This window comes from Dermacentor albipictus, unplaced genomic scaffold (genome assembly GCF_038994185.2).
Source record: "Dermacentor albipictus isolate Rhodes 1998 colony unplaced genomic scaffold, USDA_Dalb.pri_finalv2 scaffold_18, whole genome shotgun sequence".
NCBI classification, from domain to species: domain Eukaryota; kingdom Metazoa; phylum Arthropoda; class Arachnida; order Ixodida; family Ixodidae; genus Dermacentor; species Dermacentor albipictus.
In genome coordinates, this window is record NW_027225572.1 from 6,652,515 (window position 1) to 6,674,607 (window position 22,093).

Sequence of the window (22,093 nt, forward strand, 5' to 3'; positions counted from 1 at the left end):
CATGACTTGCCAGTGAACTTGGCCGCTACATGGCCGTGCCAACTGCTTTCTCTGTACTTCACACTTGTAACAATAAGGTGCACGAGCTTTCATTCACGAGTCACTCCCTACGCTTAAATGCACATTTACAGAATACGCATGACTTGCCAGTGAACTTGGCCGCTGGATGGCCTAGTGGCTATTAATTTTTTTCAAGCCTATTGGGCAACTCGCACAAGTATGACTTATTACACACACTAAGAAAGACACATTGCAAGGACACTTCATCACAACAATACAAGAAATTATTCACAGAAGGAGGTGGAAGCTGGCACTCTAATATGTGCAGAACATCAAATGGACATGGTGTGGTGAGCAGCTGCTGACAATGAAAGTACATAACGCCTACTTTTGCATAAATCCCTAGAACTAAGCAGTACATTCCATCAGACATTTTAACATAGCAAGAGCAAGTTTTGCTAGGCACACAATACTCAGATCTGTGAATAATCATGGTGCCTACCTGGGCTCTGAAATACTTGGACACTTGTGGTACATTACCAAATCTCGAAACAAAAAGCCCCTTTAGGATATCTGGCATATAAACAACTGGCTGTGCCTGTCCAAGAACACATGTCTGAGAACATCGCTTATAACTATGTTCAAGCTCTTTTTTGGCAGACAAAAGACTTGGTTGAAGGTCCATATGCACTGAAACTGTTCTGAAGGTTTGGTGCATGATGCACCGTTCAGCAATCTGAGCAGGCACATATTTAGCTGCTGTCACAAGCTGCAGTGCCCTGCCAATTCCATCTTCAAAGGGAAACGTTGATGTAGCCCACAAGGGGCCAAACATTCGTGTCGACTTTGTGAGGTGCAATAATTGATGCACATTAAAAGTCATTGCATTCTGCCCATACAACTTGGCCATCTGCTGAACAAATGCTAAGAGGGACCTCTCAGCAGCACAAATTTCATCTTCTAGGATAACATCCTTCAATAAAAGAAACACAGCCTTTGCAAGAAGTGCGAAATGTGTCAGATAAGGTCGGGGCAATATGTCAGAGACACATGGAAGGCTGTAGAAAAGAAGCCAAGAGCGCCACTCTGCAGCCTTCCAAAAAGCACGATCTGACAAAGGCCGTCCTGATCTTGAAAAGATTATTGGTGGCTTTATCAAGAGCAACCTCGAATCAATTAGCTTTATGTGCCTCCCAATATACCACGTGGAACCTGTAGCTGACAGCCACATTTCAGTAACCTGTTTGGTCACACTTTCCAAGACGCAGTGCATGTAGTCAGGAGGCAGGCCCCAGACGAGATCAAAGCCTCGCAGCTTGATCAGAGTGGATGGACCTTTTATGCCGAACACTGGTTCCTTCTTCTGCACTGCTTCCACCATTGCTTTCAACACCCCACTGTGTGTCCTTCCAGGCACGTCGCTGCAAAATGAGTACTTCAGTGTACCTGCAAAGGCAATTTTTTTTATGCATCAGAATGATTTTTGTGTGAAAGCTTGCTAGATCATGTACATGACAAATAGGTAGACATATTATTGCGCACTTAACTACAGCACACTTGAGCAGGTCTATCGGTATGTAAACCTTAAGAACTGAACCATGTTGACACAGTAGGATAATTATAAACCTGCAGTAGCAACATCTAAAACTAAATGTTTCACCTTTGAAAGTAAATTTCAGTATGTGCAATACCAATCACCAAGAACTCGCATTTCATCTGATAAATGAGTTTAAACTAGTTTTTCCCAGCCTGTTCCTGCATTTGCAATGGGCTGACCTGTTAACATTTTTAAAGACTGCTCATTAACTAAAACCCGCCGTGGTTGCTCAGTGGCTATGGTGTTGGGCTGCTGAGCACGAGGTCGCGGGATAGAATCCTGGCCATGGCGGCCGCATTCCGATGGGGGCGAAATGCGAAAACACCCATGTACTTAGTTAGATTTAGGAGCACGTTAAAGAACTCCAGGTGGTCGAAATTTCCGGAGTCCTCCGCTACGGTGTGCCTCATAATCAGAAAGTGGTTTTGGCATGTAAAACCCCATACTTTAATTTTTTTTTCATTAACTAAAATTTTTTTCTACTGCGATAATTTTTTAAAGTTTACTATTCCTGACACAATGAACATGGGTTAGTCTCTGCAAAGACTGTGTGGAGTTGCACACCATATCCATCACAGTAGCACATGATTTTACAATGCAACCAAAAACAAGAAACCAAGATGAAATGTTATTTTTCACTCAAACTAGAATTGAACCAGAATGTTACTATTTCTTTCCACTCTAGAGTTACAGAAAGAAAGACATGACAGTTTCCAATTCAACTTCGTAACTTTTTCTGGAGCTTTTCATCCATACAATGCCTGCACTTGTCGCTTAAATGTGCCACCATATTACTAAATGTGCACCATCTTCTCGATTTTAAATGTAGCATCGTTAGTGCAGTTTTCAGTGCATGGATATTAAGATTGTGATAAAACGCACAAAACAGTTTTACCCCTGTCTTCAAAACAAAGCTAATACATTTGTTATAATCTTAGAAAACAGGTAAAAGTCTAGAACTGAGGTTAAACAGCGTGAATAAAACAAGGACACGAGGAAACAAATACCGCAGGCAAGCGCCGACTGCCAACTGCACTCACATATTTGAAAAAACAAAATTCATAGGAAAAGAAAAAGGTAAGAGGGAAAGGGACACAATAGAGGCTTACTACATTAGAAAGGAAGGAGATAAATGTGTAAGCATTCCCTCTCTTGCATTGTCAGGAAAAGAAATAGCTTTTTTAGATGAAAGATTATGATGCTGCTGATTTGCAGATCTTTTTGTGACTGCTGTATGCATGTCTATGCTGAAAAATGGCATAAAATGGCTGGAGAAATTCAAATAAAATTCCAGTTGGCAGTCAGCGCTTGTTTGTGGTATTTGTTTCCTCGTGTCCTTGTTTTATTCGCGCTGTTTAACCTCAGTTCTAAATATGAACCAACTAGCCCTCATCAAGATCCTATTAAGGTAACAGTCAAGCACACTTACCATCAATAACTTCACCTTGCTGCAAGCACCAGCTGCACCCAAAGTATCCATTGAACTGCTTGCTGTTCAAGATAGCTGCCCTGGCCGGAGAGTCCACACAACAAACAACTGCATGCACTGCTGATCTAATGGTCCTACCAGCATGAGACCACACCAGAGTTCCAACATTGGAGACTTCTTCAACAAATTGTGTCATGAAGAGATGCATCGGTGGGTGAGTCCTTGAGAACCACAGCCCTGAGACGAGCACATTTTGCCACCGCATCAAAACTGGCAGCTCATTTAACATTACTTGAATTGGCCAAATTGAGCTCTTGCTGGAATCAAACACAGGTGCCCCATCACTGTTAAAGGTCAATGTGATGTCACTCCATGCCATGTTTTTCTGCTTTCGTACACTACGGTACAGACTTCCATCGGTGATGTCAGAAAATACGCCTGGCACTAGAGGTCCTGATGACAGCTTCTGTAAGTTAGTGTGGAGCGTTCTGCCAACTTGTTTCAAGAGTTCCAGCAACTGCTGCTTCAAGTTAAACATTAAAAAGAAACTCCCAGAACTCATTAACTCTTGAAGCCTCTTTTCAGCACCACAGGAAGCACAGGTTACAGTGGACTTGTTTTTGGCATCACAAGATAGTCCGAGGTATTTATGGCAGGCTTGACAATATAAGTGTACCCGCAACGCTTCTTTTTTGCTTTTCCACAACTTTCTGAGGGAGTAGGTAGTGCATGGCAAAACTTCCTCCCCAAACAGGGCATTGACCAGAGTTAAAAGTCCTTGAACTTGTGCCCATGTCAGTCCTGCAGTGACAATATATGTGAGCACAAGCAGGAAAGCTTCTGCTTTTGTTGTTGCCTGATGAGGTAGGGTTTCCCGTCTGAGTTTCGCAAAATACTTCATGAAATCGTCACCTCCTGCAGCTTCAGTCCCAGTTCCTCCGTCATCATGCATCTGTGCACTTTCTTCATCATTGCTGTCCGTTTCATCTGTTTCTTGAGGATCACTATCCGAGCTCAACTGGGAAGCAAAATTCAGTTCACTACTGCTGAAGCTTCTTGCATCTTCATCACAATGAACATCTCTTTCACTTGCAGCTTGGCTAATTTCCTCTTCTACAGAACTAGCAATTGCACTCGCATTTGCACCAGCAGATATTTCTGCTAGGCTGGAGCTGTTCTGCCTTGAATTATCACTGTGGTCTTGAGTGGTATTGCCACAAGTGGAATCTGTGGGAAGGCTGTTCAGGTTTGCTGGCGTGTTCTGAAACAACATGGAGCAAAGAAAAAATGGAACACCATCGCACATACATCCTTTGAAACATAAGTGTTCAATACCCAAATGCTGCTGAAATAACGCTTTGAGGAATGTTGACACATTGGTAATTTGTGCAAAGCAGAGTTATGTATTGGACCACGAATAAAATGCGAAGAGGGCTGCGTCTGATTTTTGAAATTGTTATTGTTTATATTCAATTCCTGAAACAACAGTAATTACCTGCATATCTAAAGGAATGCCTTACGTCCTCAGCTCCAGGATGTGCCGTGGTTAATGGCGACTACTTTTTGCACCTTCAGCACACTGACTTTGCATACAGGCAATTTTAAACGAAACAACTCCTGCTGTTTTACATGTAAAACCTAAGATCTGATTGTTAGCCACACCACAGTGGGGGAGTAATGTGCACTTAAACTTAAGTACACAAGTATTTCTGCGTTCGGCTTACATTGAAATGCAGCCACCGTGGTGGGGATCCAACATCAATTTCATTTTAAGGTGAAAGCCTTAGATGTCTCGTTTCACGGTCGCGTTGCGAGGTACACAAAATATCACGTGACCCAAAGATGGCCAGAAGCAAACCAAAGCATGTCCAGCAATGTATAAGAGATGATTAACGATTGGTTAGTGATTGGATAAAGGTGGATTAGATTGTATTAAGGATGATTTGGGGGTGAATTAGGTTAAGGTAAATGTACAATGATTATGATGGGTTAAGGTCGGTTAAGATGTATTAATGAATGTTAATGCGAAGTAAGGTTAAGTTGGACGAGGGAGGATTAACGTGGATTAGGATGCATCAAGGTGAATTACAGTAGGCTTTACAAGGCGTTCACATCCGTGTCTCTTAGGCGATCGGTATGGGCACCTTGGGCTTTCTTTATTATTTTATTTGAGCTCAACATCGCAACGCCATCGCCTACCGCGGCGGGTGCCGGTGTCGCGCTGTTGCGTGTTTCACACGCCAGTAAACGGGATTTAAAGAAACTATAACAGCAATGGCGCAACACAGAAAATGTCACGTGAACCACACGAAATCCTTTCGATAATCATGCCGGCTGTAAAGACGTCGCTAGAAGGTGTGTACTTTTCGTAACACATCCCATACATATGCTTCTTAGTAACCGCTCTTAATTTCGTGTTTGCACTCCAGTGAATCATATCTAATAAAGCGAATTGCATACATACGTACCTTAGTAGTAGCGGTGGTAAGAGTGGTTCGTTTCGACACGTACTTCCGAGTTTGCCTTGGGACTTGGCTGCTCGATCCAGGCTGCAGATACTGCCGGTAACGTTTCGGCGGTATTTGAGACATTTCATTCACTACTATACACTTGATTACAACGAAGGCGCCAAATAAAATAACGGACGTAGGAAGGAGACACGAGACAACCACCAGCACGTGCTCAGTACTATATGCCGCCAAATGTGCGTCAGAATACGGTCGGTCGTTGCCACAAGAGGATGGCTGCACAAATGGATGGATGTATTATAGTTTCCTACATGGAGGAAGGGTGTATAAGTGGATGGATACTATGAGCGTGCCCATTGGAACGGGGTGGTGGGTTGTGCCCCTAAGGTATTGTATTGCCTTAAGTCCCATGTTAAAAAAGAGAAGAATAACCCATGATGAATTCTGATAACCTAACTTTCTGAACTGCTATTGTGAACTTTGTTTTTGTCATAAAGGTAAAAAAGGAAAGCACAGGCAAGCGCCCTCGTGGGTAGCAGATAAACGAAAGCCTTCAAACAAACGTCGGCTTTATTGTCGATGTAAATATACTTGCTACAAACGGCATTTATACGCTCCTTACAGTGAAAACATTTTGCTGGTTTTCTACGAAAAAATGGGATGAATCTCGCGATGTATGCATGAATATGGGTACAAAATATTACGTATACTTCCTTCGCTGTCTGTGCATGTTATAGGCATCAGCAAATTTTCTTCTTGTTGTGCCTGTTATACTACATCCTGATATAACCCCTGTATTTGAAGTTATCGTAGCTTTCGATTCCACGCACGCGGCGTGTTGATTAAGTATTGACTACGTTAGGAAGTCGTATGCATTATTAAAAGAAACCTACCACATGGTCTGCAATTTTGTTCGCAGCTGTAGTTTCTTACACATGCCATAGAAACGCGGTTGCTTTTAATCCTTCTTTAAATACATGTTCATTCACTTCATTCGCATAAAGGCTAAACTCTTGCAAGAAACGCCATGTCCCTGCATGACCGTGCACTGCGAGTGACCCCGCTCTCAAACATGAAATATGTGCATGCATACGTATATGTATATTTGTGTACAAGCTTTTGCGCTAGGTGCTGAACGGCAGACTCTGAATGATCTAGTTTTGGGTATGTTGACGCATTTACGGCTGGGATACAAGTCACGAGTAAAAGTGATGCAGTATTACAGGAGGCCTCGAAGCGAATTAGTCCTAGCTATAGTTTGATGTCAGCTGCATCCCTCGTTTCATGGGGATGTGCTGGCGGGCTGGCTGCATGAAGGAAGGAAAAAAGGTTTATGACAATGTAAGACAGACATGCAAACATAAATAAATAAAAATTGCCGAGAAAGACGAAAAGGGTGGGGCAAACGGCGGTGTCTGTCTTGCCCTTTTCGTTACTTGTGCCTGTGTTTGCAAGCCTTCCTTTTAGTGACATGATTCCATACCAAGCCACTCGAATTTATTTCACTGGAAAAAAAAAACTTTTCTAGTGGCTTGATGAGTGAACGGGGAGGGGGCGTCGAGGTGGACGCCGCCAAGCTCGCACAAAAACACAGTATATAATTCCCACCGCTTTGTAATGTGTCCCGTTTATTCAAGCTAGCCCAACATTCTACCTAACTGCGACACTCCGCCTGTGCCGCCTCTACGATGCAGAGAACTAAATCCAGCGCATAAATGTAAAATATAAAGTGGTATATGACTTGCAGTGGTGTACGTATGATTACTGCTTTTAGTAAACTGCGCTTTTTGGTGTTTTTGGTTTCGTTTTTACAATCAATAACCACTAGGGGCGCGATTGTAATGGTTCGGATTTGATCGCTCCCCTGAAGTCATATCCATAGCTCAACGTTGTGCGCGTGTCCTGCGTAGTGTGTGTTTTGTTGGAATTGCCCTAGCTGCTACGCACGTGCTCCAACAAATCACTCTGGTTCTGCGGTTAGTGCACGGTGCGATCTGAAAACAAAATGCTCGTGTGCGTGCAATATGAAGTGGACGGAACGACTGAAGTTGTTCAGCCTCAATCCATCCGCGACTTTCACCCGACAAGCGTCGCCGATTTTGACTGCGCTACGTTGTACGATGTGTGGTGGACCGGCGATGACTACATCTCCGGCGGCTACTATAAAGCCAAATTGCTCCACCTGACAGGTAAGCCGCTACTCAAACTGTACAGTATCGGTACATATAGTGATATTGGGTTGCCAAAAGAGTTAAATAAAAGAAAACATTGAGTCCAATTGGGGTTTTCAACGGGGCCCAATTGCTCGCAATTGGAGATCACTGCAGATCCAAATTCCTACATTTAGATATCATTGCGGTTCAAAATGCCAATTAGACCTAATCTAAATTCAGTGGCTAAGCAATCCCGGGAAACAAAACCTTAAAGATATAATGTGAGCAGTCAGATATGGAGAGCTATTTGTGAACTTAAAAATCTGCATTTAAACTGACGGTTTCTTTGAACCACTGGCATCGCTTGGTCAACCAAATTTTGCTTGCATATATAGCACCTCACATAATAAACCGGTGAATGGCGGATATGTCGTTGAAGAGAACTACCATTGCGTGTTCATGCATGACTAAGCATCTTGAATGGAGTTTCAAGTTTATCTGCGGCGTATGAAAGTTAAGACTCATCTAGGGCATCTTTTTCCATAATTGTCCCAACGAGTCCATTGAGAGATCAGTTGAGCGACCCAATAAATACAATTGTGTTAAAAAACAACAACTCAAGGACTGGGCAAATTTCAAATAATAACTGTTTATTTTTTGATAGGGAAATATGGTACAAATCTCAGTGCACGGGCTCTGAAAGTGCGAATGTTGATGCGGTGCTCTGAAAACAACTGTTGTCATTTGCAGAAATGCGTTTGCATTCTTGGCTCTCCCACTTGAGTGAAAAGAAAAAAAGAATAAAAAAAAAGAAAAAAAAGCAATAGCTTAGTTAAGGGCAAAACACCTCACATAACGTGGCAGACATTTGTTTAAAGTTGGTATGGCATTACATGAGTCTAACACACATGCACAATGCTAGTCATGTTAATTTCCTCTTACGTAGTTCTTGCAGGTAAAATTTGAATGAACTGGAAATCTCGCTATTGTAGATAATTGCAATGCTTGTCAATAGATAAATGTCAGACATAACATGCATGGTGAACACTTTGAGCGCATGCTTTATTGTAATGTTAGATTTGTGTTGCAAGATACTAAAAAGAAAAACAGTTGTCATCTGTTGACCCTTTTCACGGCAATCCTGTGGGCACTGCCATGTTTGATCACATGATGGTGTGTCGGTTGCTTGCCACCGTTGCTTCTGTGTTTATAATGGATGCATATGACACCGGTGTGGCTCTGTAAACCTTTGTTTCGGCGGATGTCTTAGACGATGACTGGGTGGACAACACGCAAAGCTTTCGCTAAAGATTCACAGGACACGTTTTCAGAGATTTCAGGGTTCGTTACACTTTGTCCAAGCGATGCGAGTAGTGTATATGGTGCTTGTAATAAAAGTGGGGCTAAAAATGGATTCCAAGCTATCCTAACTTTCCACTTACAAAGTGAATCAGTATCACTGTGTTTAGCTCTTCGTTATTTATTTAGCAAATACTTTTAAGCAGCAGCTTGTCACATCTCTGGCTCAGTAAAGTTTCCTTGGTGTTCACCGTCTAATTGTTTATTTTCTGCCTGATCGCTTGCGGGTGTCCTCAGTTGTGATAGATATGTTCTTGCTGTGCACAGGTCTTGGAACGTAGCCGTTCTATACATTGTAATGGCTTGTAGTATCGCTATGACTTGCTTACTCCTGTGAACTGTCAAAATAAATTCACCTTCGACCATTCGTGTGCTGTCAGTGTAGTCCGTCATTTATTGTGCGCATTTATTAAAGTGTGCGCCCATTCACTTATTGATGCGAAAGCATTATGCGGCTCATGAAGTGGAAAATCCGGCCGCATGGCTATATATGGTACAGAAAAATGTATGGGCACTTTGTTGAGCTAAACTACAGTAGGCAAAAGCCTATCTATGACTGCCTCTTTGTCTGAAGTGTATGACTGTTGTTTCAGTCGCATCCGTTCATTGGCTTTCAACCTTCTTGTGTTGGGAGACTATGGAAGGCGCTGTTCCTTTTCACTTGAATGTTGCCGCTGGACAACACCCAGTTGCATTTCCGACAGTTGATCGCACAGAAGCAGGTCAGAAAAGGTAATGGTTTCGTATTTGCGTGCTTTCGCTGAGGCAACGTGCGGCACACCGTCGAAAGTGCCATCTCGTTTCTCTAGAGCAAACTGCTTCGTGAAAAGGGCCAATACTGTCACTGTTGTGTATGTATTGTACAATATTATTTTATGTCTGTCCTCATATGCCACTGCCTTCTGGTGCCATGCAGAAACGTCGGAGGAAATGGATTTGTTCCTCAGCAAGAGGCCTAGGAAGGCCATAAACTCCACTGAATCAAAAGGAAAAAAGAGGACAAAAGGGAAGGTATGATTACCCAACACTTTCTTCTTTTTTGGCATTTATGTATTGGACTACACTGTGACACATACTGCCTGGTCTGCTCGATGAAAGCACATAAGTTCTGCCAATTGGGTCCGTGCACCGAACACATTTGGCCATCATTGTGTGCCAACTTTCATTGCACACCTAATGCAATGTGCAATTTACTGTATAGAAAAGCATGGTTGAGAGAGAACTGTAGAAGCAAATATACAATAACTTCATTTTAGCATAGCTCTTTTGTTTGCTTATATCTTACAGAGTCCCTTAGTGAACTTGCTGCTCCAATGTGCTGGGGAGAGTATGAATGCTAGCTTTGAAATGTCTTCCAACATTTATCTTCAAATTGAAAAGCGCAATGTGATATTATAAATTAGTCAGGCACAACTAAAAGGCATTTTACCTGCTTTCAATCTTAATAAAAATACGTGAGCTGTAATTGTAATATTGCGAAGTGTTTATGGCCTGTTAATGCTCCCTCTATCCAAATGGTGGTCTGGAATCACACTGTCACAAGTGGAAGTTTAGACATCATTGTAAATTTATACTTGTTGAGTTTCAAAGGCTTACTTTATGTATGTGATATATTATTTCTGTGAAAGGCAATAAGCTTTGCGCTTTTAGTGTATTGCCGCAACAATCATTGCTTTTTTTTTAAATAATACTGCAGCCCGCACCATCAACCAAGCAGCTTCGTCTCGAAACTCAAAGCACTGTTGAGGCGGAGCTTGCAGCTCAGATTGAAGGAGTTGGTACACCGAAATGCACATGTTGCAGTGACGGCTGTGGCCAACTAGATGAAGCGCAAAAAGAAATTGCTCTTCTGAGAGAGGAGCTACTAGCTCAGAAATCGAGCTTCCTCAAAAAAATAGAGGAGCTGGAGAAAAGGTTGAACAGCACTCTGGATATGAATGTAGAGCTGCAAAAAGCTCTGACATCGAAGATTTTTACAACTGGTGAGTGACCTTTGCATGTTCTTATGATAGTGTTTTACATAAAATTCCACCCAGCGGGGGGGGGGGGGGGGCGTTCGAGCTACCTGACGTAGCCACTTCTCTGCTGTGCTAATGTGGGCGTTTTTCTAACCTTCCGCGGTGTGCACAGTACGTCTAGAACCGCAATGTCCTGCGCTCCATGCAGTTGCACGGGACTGGTGACTACGCATCGTTAAGCAACTTCCCAAATAACAATACGAGTTGGTTTCGGCACTTAAATTGGTACAGCAGTAAATGAGGGTTCCAAAAGAACTGTGATTGTTCTGCAAATATATATATATATATATATATTTCTCTATAATTCTTCCAGAGCTAATTCAAAAAACGCCAATACAAATCTTTATTTTACACTTCTGCTTGTTTAGTTGTTCTTGGCAGTGTTCTTACGGCGCTTCTGTCTTGCGCGGGTTTATTTGATGAGGTTCCTTGTTTGCCAAGTAAAGGAGCGGTGTATCTTACAGGCGTACCTGTGAGGTACACCTTATTTCAATTCTATTTTGCAGGTTTACGCATCTTTATGGCGAATGGTGGGCATTATTCACATTTGTACTGGTAAAGGTACCTCCGCCCTCATTTGCATAGAAAAACTGCCTTCAGTGGTTGTTGTCTTAGCACACCATGGTATTCCATGATGAAACCACCTGTGTTGACCTGTGTGCAAATGGCCAGGTTAAGGTCGGTTTGATTCACCTGCACCACAAGAAACGGTTGACGAGGTGCTACACCATGTCATAGTGGGAAGTAAAAGACTGAAAAAGCATGCATGAAGGCAGTACGGTGTGTACTTGCTGTTCAACTCTGCTGGTTCTTGCGGAGCAGCTTTAAGTGCTTTACAAGGTGGTTGCAGCGCAATATCTGCTCTCAGTTTCATTGGAAGACGTGACTCATACCATCACTTTGTTATTGCAACAGTGTTGCTCGAAAAAGAGCAGCGGAAGTTGCATTCACTCCATCATTGGAATTCATCACTAGTAATGTTGAAAATTGGGCTTGTTGTTTCTGTGCTTTGGTTATGCCCTTGTTCCAAGTCTCGCATGTACATTTAGGATAGTGCCTGTATATCTGCTGTAGCACCAGCTCATAGGCAAAGTGAGAAACGAAATGGCAGGCATCAAGCCAGGACAAAATCACTTGGGCAGCAGTGTTTTCATGCACCTATCACCAGTGAAGAAGGGGTAAGGCGTGCAGACACAGACACTAGAGAAGTGGACAGCATGAATTCCAACTGTCAACTGAAGGAAGCACCGAGGTGAAATAAGAAAAAAAGACACAAGACTCATCTGCACATGCCCTGGAATGGTAGCAACACGTGTCAGTTGGGTACACGTGCTGACATTCATGCACGTGCGGGTACAATCGGGTACACGTGCCAACATTGTAGGCCGGCACGTGTTCTCAATTGACGCGTGGTGCTACCACTTCAGGGCATGCGCAGATGAGTTTTGTGTCTTATTTCTTATTTCACCTCACTGCTTCCTTCATTTGATAGTCAGTGTTCGGGTTGTCCACTTCTCTAGTGTCCGTGTCTGCACGCTTTACCCCTTTCTTGCATCATGAATCCTTACCAACTAGCTCAGCTTTCTGTCATTCTATCACCAGTGCTTGTTTTGCACTGACTCTACTTCATACAATGGCATTGCTTATATTGAATTATGTGTAGTAGCCTAACTTTGAACTTTCATGCAAGTTATCGGATTTGTTTCTAAACAACCAAGCAGACTGAGAGTCTGAACTTGAAATGAATTTGAACCAACTCTACTGCCATCAGTTTCCCATGAAAGCAGTATAAGTAAATCTGGCCATGTGTTCAAGACCTACTGGATAAAAGTTATTGTACAAAGAGGTGAATAGTAAAGAAACGCTAGTATCGTCGCCTGTTATTCCTGCACTCTGCCTCTATGTTTACAAACGTACAGCTTACCTATACTCAATAACGTGCCTGATGAGTTAGACTTATAGTGTTGTAATAATAATTTCAGAGAGCAAGATCCGGTATGCCCGGTGTTTGGACGTGGCAGTAGGTGCTTAAGCTCCTGCACAATCACGGAGCTCTGGTGCTGAAGCAAAAGGCAAGCTACATATGTGGTTCATTTTCCAAGTTTAGTTTTTGTTGTCTTCATTTCACTATACGATCGTACCAATTTTTTTTTACTTCACCAGAAAAAAACCAGGCACCTGCATTTAATCTGTACAGTTAAATTTTGACCGTTAGATATATTGGCAAAAGTGATTCATGTGTTCAGTCCTGGGATTAAACATTGCAAACATTTCACATAAAATTAAAATTGTGCATTGCAGCTGTTCATGTCTGGGATATAGCCACTTGAAATACATGTCAGACCAGTCATCTTAGGGAATATATATGCGGTTAGCTGCTGTAAGTTCTCTATACAGGACTCAAGGTACTTTGTGGTTGGGCCAGTGTAGTCGCAAGCAATTTCTGTTCTTTCTCTATTTTATAATTAAGAACTCGGGGCCCCATAATTATGTTGTAGTGTTCTATACACTAAGGTCTACAACATGTCCAGAATTGGATCTTGCTTTCCCTTTGACAACCAAAAAACAATTAATTTGTCATGTCATTTGCTAGGTTATACATTTACATATCTATGTGCTTGATATCATGTTGAAGGTAGCAGAAACATTGTCGGTGGAACATTATCATTGCAGACTTGGGCTTGCACTCCCGCAGCAGGCCACATTGTGAAGCCAACAAGCTGTCGCACCACATGGGTGAGAAAACATTTAGTGCACATATGCAGTTTTAAATTAGCTAGCACACTCAGATAAATCTTACTTTTATGGCTGTATGGGTGCTAGTATACGTTGCCCACATTGTAATAACTCATTGTTTGTATGGTCTTCAGGAACCACTGCAGCTGCGGCTTCAGCTGCTTCTGTCGAGGAATGTGGGTCACAGCAGCTTGGTAAGAGATTTCTTATATGCCACTGTTGCGTAGTTCTTTTTATGGACCACTGGTCATTTGCTTTTAGAGAGCTTCCATCAGGAGCCGCTTGCACAGAGATGTTTATCGGCATTTATATTGATTGAGTTGTAATAAGGTACTTCAGGACTGTAAATTGGGGCCGCAATGTGTCCAGCAGTGTACAAGGAATGTGTGCAGTTGGAAATTCAACACGATACCCACGGTGGTGGCTTATTGGCTATAGCATTGTGCTACTGAGCATGTGCTTGCAAGTTTGATTCCTGGCCATGGCATCTTCATTTCGAAGGGGGCGAAACGCGAGCACACACATTTAGATTTAGATTTATATTTAGGTGCGGCCAAATTATTCCAGAGTCCTCCACTATGGCATCTCTCACATCCGCAGTGTTGCTTTGGGACGTTGAACCCCATGAATCAATCCATCGAAAGAAGGTCATGTTAAATGCTCAACTGTGTGCTTGTGCCAGGGGTTGTCGGATACAGTGTCGTGCCACCTCGGGCCAGAAGTACCACATTACCGATAAACAAATTTTCCTGTTGGTAAATGGCTCGCAAGGGGCACCAGGTTTAGACATTGTAAACAAATGTGGTCTCGTTATGGTTGTGTCTGGAAAATAGTACATAGGCTGAAACAGCTGAAAATTCAAGCAAAATTATGCGCTACACCAAATTAGCAGAGACAGCACAGCATCTTGTTTAATAGGGTTCGTCCGCAGTGCACAAGTTGGCAGAACACTGTGGGTTTCATTTGAAATACAGCCAAGCAACTCTGAAAATATTCCGTGCAGAAAAAAGAAAAGAAAAAGGTAGTGGAGCTCGTGACATAAACATACCATGGGCACTTGGCTCCAGTATGGGACAAGGCTGGGCAAGAATGTTGTGAATGCTGTTCAAAGCAATCTCTCTCATTGCCTTAGGGTTACTTGTTTGAAGTCCAGAACAAATTAATCAGCCATATCATTGCAAGGTGCTGCACTGACATGTTTACTTTGAAATATATGAAATTACTGTACAAACACTTACTGGTGTGTTATCATTGCAGAACCTAGTGACAGGCCATCTGGTGCTGGTGACGTGGAAGCTTTTCAGCCCTCGGGTAAGATAGTACTTCATGTACAGGGCCAGTTTTTTCATGTTTGCCATCCTCATATATGACTGCTGTTTAGTCTTAATATTCCTTGAAATTAAAAAATTGTCCTCCACCTTACGCAGCACAAGGCTACAAATTTCTCTGCAGCTTCATGCTACTGTTGAGTGCATGACATTTTTTTCACTTTCATGAAGCTTCCTATAGTTCACGAATTTTGCAGAACTTCCTTGCGATAAGATTGCATGTTCATTATCTTCAGCACCCAGTACTGCAGCTGCAGCCTTTAAAAGCCCCATAGGATTTATGTCAGACCAGGTTGTAAATATTTCTGTGACACCATTGCTTAGTCATCATGAACGGATTGTGAGACACTTGATCCTGCTAACCAATATTTTATGTGTGCTTTCGCTAATGCTTATCTAGCCACTTTCACCAATACTCATCTACATACTGTAGCACCTTCCACGAGCACTTGCTCACACGCATCTGTGTAGAAAGCTTTCAGATAAACACACCCTTATCCAGAAGTGCCTTGACTATTTCTAAGCCAACCTTCTTTTTTTCAGGAAACCATCACTATTTCTCGATTTTTGTATGCCTAACCTTTATGAATAGCTTTCTATATTGCAATACAGTAAAACCTTGTCAAACCGTACCCCCTTAAACATTAGTTTCGTTTTAAAAGTAGTAAAGTCAAATCCCATTGAGCATAATGTGTTTTGTATCCGCATAAACCGTACCAGCGTATTGCATACGTATCGGTTAACACGTAGTGTTTCCACTTTTCTTTGCGCAAACATGGTGGTGCGTTGTCTCCATTGGGCAGCCCGGCAGAACAACAAGCCTCAGAGATAAAAATGGCCTTCAAGCGCCCTGTGCGTTTGTGCACAGGCTTTTGTGCACAAAAAGCTTTTTTTTTGGAAGCTGGTGCCTCTAGTAGCATAGTAGCATAACAGTGCACCGCCACGCATTTCTGGTGCACTGTGCATAAAAGAAAATCCTTGGACAAGTGAGGCCCATAACATTTGTTACAACTTAGTTGATGCATTGCTTGGATAATTAGTGGAAATGTGTGCTAGCAGTTATTTAAAGTGAACTAATCAAATATAATTTGGCAAAAAACCTGAATTTTTTTTTCCAGTTTCTCAAGATTCACAAAGCAGCACCGAGCAAGTGGTGCCAGAGGAGCTCGGTAGGAAACTTTTTCTTAAACATGCTCTTTTGATACATATATATTTTCATGCAAGTATTTTTTTCACGGTACTCGTGATATTCTGTGATCTTAAATATTGTGGCATTTTAACCAAATGTCATAATGCGTCTCTTAGGTGCCATTTCCGTCACACGAAGTGCACAAAATCACTGCGTTGGGATGGCGATATTGGTTCCTCCCAACAAGCTTTCTCAGAAGCACTAATTGCAGGCTACCTTTCATGTCATATACATGGATAATTTAAGTTTATTCCCCGACACATGATAGCTTGTAGTATATTCTGTGTATACAGGGTGCCTTGTAATGTGTAAAAGCCATCATTTATTCATCATGCATGCATTCTTTATTTGAATTTTTTTTTAGCGCACATGTGCACTATATTTTACAGGTGCCTTTTGTGTAGCAGAGCACCATTTAGAGTTAGCATCTATTCCATAATGAGCCATTAGAAAGCAGCCTGGTTATTAGTTGTTTTGTTAGTTAAAGTAGTGCTGTAGAATGAATTGCCACACATCAGCAGTACTTTGCAGCTAGTAAAAAATTATTCAGAGTACTTATTTATCATTGTCCACAGCTAGAATCATTGCAAAATTATGAACATAGTACCTGAGCTCTAGTAGTCTGTTACAGCTGTTATACATTGCGACAACATTTAGCTTTACTGCAGTGTGCTCTAAAACTGATGCAACACTGCCAGGTTTTACATATAGGCAGTGCAGGTGAAAGTCTTGAGCAAAGCAACACCAATGAGTGCACAGCACAAAATCATCAGCATGTTGAGAACTGCACACTTTCACTGCATTTATTACTTCGAGAGCTATCGTTGTGAGGATTTATAATTTTGTCAAAACTGTAGTAATTTCTTTTAAAATTTCTGCCAGTGTGACTGTTTGGTTACTGCCTGACCTTTACTGTCGTCTGTGTCTAATTCTTATCCCTATTAAATGCTTGTTATATACTAGAACCCTGGACCTCACAGGAGTTGGAGGAAGCACTCCTCGATGGTCATTCAGAGGCCTTACAAACTGTGATTGGCAGTGAAAGGGACGATGGAAAGGTAATTTAATTATGCCTTGAGGGCTGCTTTTTTTCTTCATTGAAAGAGCAGTTATGATCCATGAAAACCTGTATTTTCGTACTAGGCCATGCAGCCTAGTATTTATAGGTACGCTTAGATCTTTGAAAGCATTGCACTGCAATCATATCTTGCATCTGCTCACTTGGCAAAACAACATGGATGGTAATTTTTTATATTGGCAGCTTCTAAACAGCACCTAAGCAGATGATGTATGCACCCAGGTGGGGTTGATGGCCATGACATAAGTCCTTGCACAGGTCCTTCCGAGATATTTTACATCGCAGGTGCTGCCTAATCTCAGGGGGGGGGGGGGGGCTCATGCCAGGCAAGTGGTAACGGCGCCATCTTCAGTTTTAGTATAAAAAAGATATGGTTGATCCCTCCTTCATAGAAATTTGTAGAACACGAAAGCTAAACATGCCTTGACAGAAGTTGTTGCACGTTTGCTTCGTGAACTCGCAGTTTGCTGCAGTGAAAGGCGCACAATTTGCAGGTCAGCGACCGTGTCGCAGGTTTGCTTGGCACGCAGTGTCCTGTTAGCGTCCAGCTGCCGAGCTGCTTCAGTGAAGTTACGAGCATTTTGTCCCGCTCTGTAGTGTCTTGGGCAGCCAGTTGAGTTGCGATGTGCATAGCTTCAGGAATGCAATAGGCAGCATGCACTGCCAATGTGCGAAGGTCTTCTGCTTCGTGCTGGCATGTCTCTTGTTGGACCAAAGCGAGATTAACCCGTTGATGTTGTTGCCTTTATGCTCTGCTTAGTACATCAGTTTTCTTAGTTGGTGCCGTCATAAGTGAAGCACTAGGTGGTGTGTAAGCACTGGTGAGGCATGTTGAAGCTGCACTTTATAGCCGACGAAGCATCACAGGCTAATGGGATAGGAAACACAAACCATATGCGGAAACTGTGTCGTCAACTCAGCAGAAGGCCTGCACCGCCTACATCAGGCTACACTGCATTGAAGCCTCCACTGCGCTGAGTCTACTGAAGTTCTTGCTGTCAGTGCTCGTGTCACAATGCAGTACTCCACTTCAGTGCCCCTAGATGGCGGAGCTTTCTTTGTCAAGAAAGAGCATATTTTACGTTTTCACGCCGATGTCACATCCATTACAGGAAGTTGACGGTGGACTCCGGCATAAAGCACTTTCGTTTCTTAAACACTTTCCTCCCATGTTAGTCTTTCACACCGGATTAGACTGTGACGCCTCGCCTACGGAGTGCAGCTTCAACATGCATCGGCAGTGCTTACACACCACCTACTGCTTCACTTACGATGGCACCAACTAAGAAAACTGCTGCACTAAGCCACGCAGAAAGGCAGCTACGTCAACGAGCAAATCTCGCTTTGGTCCGGCGAGAGACATGCCAGCGTGAAGCAGAACGGGTTTGTGGCGCATGCTGCAAACTCTGCTACTCACATTCCTGAAGCTAAGCGCATTGCAACTGCCCAAAACACTACGGAGCTGGACCAAAATGCTCCTACTTTTGCCAAAGCGACTCAGCAGCTGAATGTCACTCGCCAACATGACACCGCACGCCAAGCAAACCTGCAACACGGCCACCAACCCGCAAATCGTGTGCCTTTCGTTGCAGTGGAGTGTGAGTTCACGAAGTGGTTTACTAAAAACCTGTTCAGTTTTGCTTGTATGGTTTTGCAAACACCTATGTTTATGGCGATCTGCGCATTGCTCTGGGGCATGCAGAGCAGTGTCTTTGGCTCGCGAGTCATTCCGCAACTTTCGCTAGCATGGATCTCTGTGCAGTGGTGGGGTGCCATCGATGGCAACTTGCAGCTTAATTCTTCACATACAATAAACACGCAACAAGTTCTGTGAAGACACGTTTCACTTCATGCTTAACTGATTCTTATTAAAGAGGGATCAAGCATATTTTTTTTAGCTTTTCTTTCCGCTTGTATTTCAAATGTCAAATTTTGCCTGGCTAGGCTTTATTAATCTATGCTTCTTATGTAGTCGAAATTTCTTTGCACTTGGCTGTAAAGTCATCCAGGGAACTTTTTTTACAATTTATTGTTTGTGCTGTTTCACTGGTAGGCTCACACTTAAGAAAATGCAGAAATGTGAATTGCTAAAACTCAAGTGCGTAGGATGTAATGTCCACCGACACAGGCATATGCAACACATGCTTTGTCAGTGTATACTAGATTGTGTTCATTGCACTTGTAGAAATATAATGCCTAATGTAATTCTTCATATTACAGCTCTATGCAGGGAGCAGTCAATGGCTCGAGAAGGAGGCATGGGGCACTCTGTTCCGGGCCCCGACGGATTCTTTATTTTGCCGCATGGCGACGAACGTTTTTTGGACGCCCGAGCAACTGAGGAGCCGCAGTGTGACGGGCACACTTTCGAACAAGTCGCGTTCGAAGGGGGTGACCGAACCAAGGCCTGCATTAACCCCTGAGAAAGTGGCCTCACTAAAAGGTTTGCAACATAGTGTATTAGATCTTATACAGTGACATGCCATGAAATGTTGTAATTCAGTATAACTCCTGCTTAAGTGAACTACTGTTGCAACCGGTGTAGTGGACTACTGCACAGTTCGCTTATTCAGCTTTTCAAACCTTGCAACGTTCATAAATCATACAAGTTCAGTATGCTGAAGTATTGGACCACAAGCTCCTTGCATGTGTTAGGTTCGCTATGCTTTGTCAATAAAGATAGCTTTCAGTGTGTTTAGTTTAGCTGTGCTGTTTATCACTCAAGAGCTTGTTGGAATCTTCCTATTCTGTCGCATGTGCACAGTGCCCTCGGGAACTGCCTGGGCATCATCACAATACCCTCTTGACAGCTGTAATTATGTGTGATCCTTTGCAAAAGCATTGCAGAAGCTGCTGCGCTTACCTTTCTACCAACGTGCAACTGTCGGGAGGGGTGGTCGATATATTGGCAGAGAGGATGTAGGGAGTGGAGGCAGAGAATTGGTAGAACCGATACAGTCACGAAACAAGTGAATGACAGCCTGTATACTGCGTAGGCAAACAGTGGTGCATGCAAGGAAACGCTTAACTCGCCACTCTTGTATTGTACTAAACAGTGAAGAAATTAAACATTTGCTGTAAACATCACCGCTAATATAGTCAGTCAAAGCAAACACCACAGAAAGTTTCGCTTACGTTGATTCCCGCAGTGCAGGCGGGCGATCCACGTAATTTTTTTTTAAGTGAAGCTTTCTTTGCAAACCCTCCTGCACCTGTCTTGCTGACCGTGGCTGCTGCCTGCTGCTGCTGCCTGCTACTTGTGCATTCCTGCCGCATAGCTCACATTTGGCTGTGGGACAATGCATCCATGCGGACGGTTGCATCTGTGCCTCCTAGGGGAGGTCGGGTACCCTAAACAAATGGAGCAGAAAGCCAGCTTGCCTCTTTCATCCCCTATAACATATGCTGGTTGTATTAACATGTAGGTGCATTGCATTCTTTGGCAACATGTCACCTAAATTCGCTTTGCACTCAGACTGAATAAACACAAACGTGTTTCAGCACTCCAGCCTTACGCATTTATGGGAAGCCTTCCCTGTATATACATATTCCAACCGATCTTTTTAAAACGTGTTTTTGAATTCGCCATTTGCTTTTTACTTGCAGCTCTCTTCAGCATATACATGGGCAGCGATGTGCCTAAAGACGCCCAGAGCAAGAGGCTCGAGGACGTGCGCAAGCACCTTGCGCAGAAGCTGGGTGACATGCGGCGCAAATGATCCTTCGTGCCGCCAGCACCCGCCACCCACCTGCAGCAGGTTGACGCCCGCGCCCTCCCTGAGCCATCCCAACCAACTTTGCATACTGCGGTATTTAAAAAAAGGATGCTGTTCCACTCAACGTGAAAGTTAACTTTCACGTTGAGTGGAACAGCATCCTTCTTGTCATAAGTGGGGAGCATTGATTTGCCAGTGTTTCCCTTGCGTTATTGTTGTTCATGTTCTATTTGTTTTTGTATGTTTAGCTTTTCTTTTTGTGTCTTGCTTTTCTGTTTCTGTGTATTGATTTTGTTTATCTGTTATTTTCTCATGTTTATGCATTGTTTATTTTTCTTGTTTACTAGTCATAGTCATCGAGCTTCCTACGTGCTGCGGTGTAGAGAGGGGTTGCGTTACTGGAGCCACCGGTGCTTCAAATGGTAGACGCAGTTGCGGCTGCGGGAGGATCGGGTAGTGCACAGTAAATATTGTGTATATAGTGTATAAATATAGTGTATGACATACACTTCTTCCCCTACGTAGTGTAGTAGTATGGCCATCTTCCGGGCATCGGCTGTGATACTGCAGGCTACGATGAAGTTTTCGAAGCGTTTCACCCACTTCAACCACTCGGTGCCGATGTTGTTGGCGTCAGTGGCACGCGAAATTTTAGTACATTTACAGTAGACTCTCGTTAATTCAAACTCGAAGGGACGCCAGGATTTTGTTTGAATTATCAGGAAGTTTGAATTATCGGAAGTTCTCGCATATATGACTCTGTGCAAGATTACAGCGCACATTACAATTAATTATCCACTTAAATCATATTTTAAACATTTCACTCATTAATTACACAGCAAAAACAGAGCAGAGGTGAAGGATCCAGAACAAGTTTAATGGAAATCTATGGCTGACTAGACCGTTTGAAGAAATCATGAATTGTTGATTGTTTTTTCTGTACACGCGCATTAAGAACAAAGTTCTCTATTCCATTAATAGCAGCCAGTTGTTCTTGAGAATTTTCTTCAACAATCAGAAAT

The 22,093-nt window shown here is 42.9% G+C and overlaps 1 protein-coding gene and 1 long non-coding RNA gene across 17 annotated transcripts in view; both read left to right on the forward strand.

The window, feature by feature from the left end:
- LOC135908735 (uncharacterized) overlaps positions 1-22,093 on the forward strand; it is a 1,076,237-nt gene that overhangs the window by 417,604 nt on the left and 636,540 nt on the right. The window lies entirely within an intron of this gene.
- Positions 17,237-21,004, forward strand: LOC139052092 (uncharacterized). Its single transcript, XR_011509697.1, has 3 exons — positions 17,237-17,335; positions 19,576-19,798; positions 20,962-21,004. It is a non-coding gene; the product is annotated as an uncharacterized lncRNA (long non-coding RNA).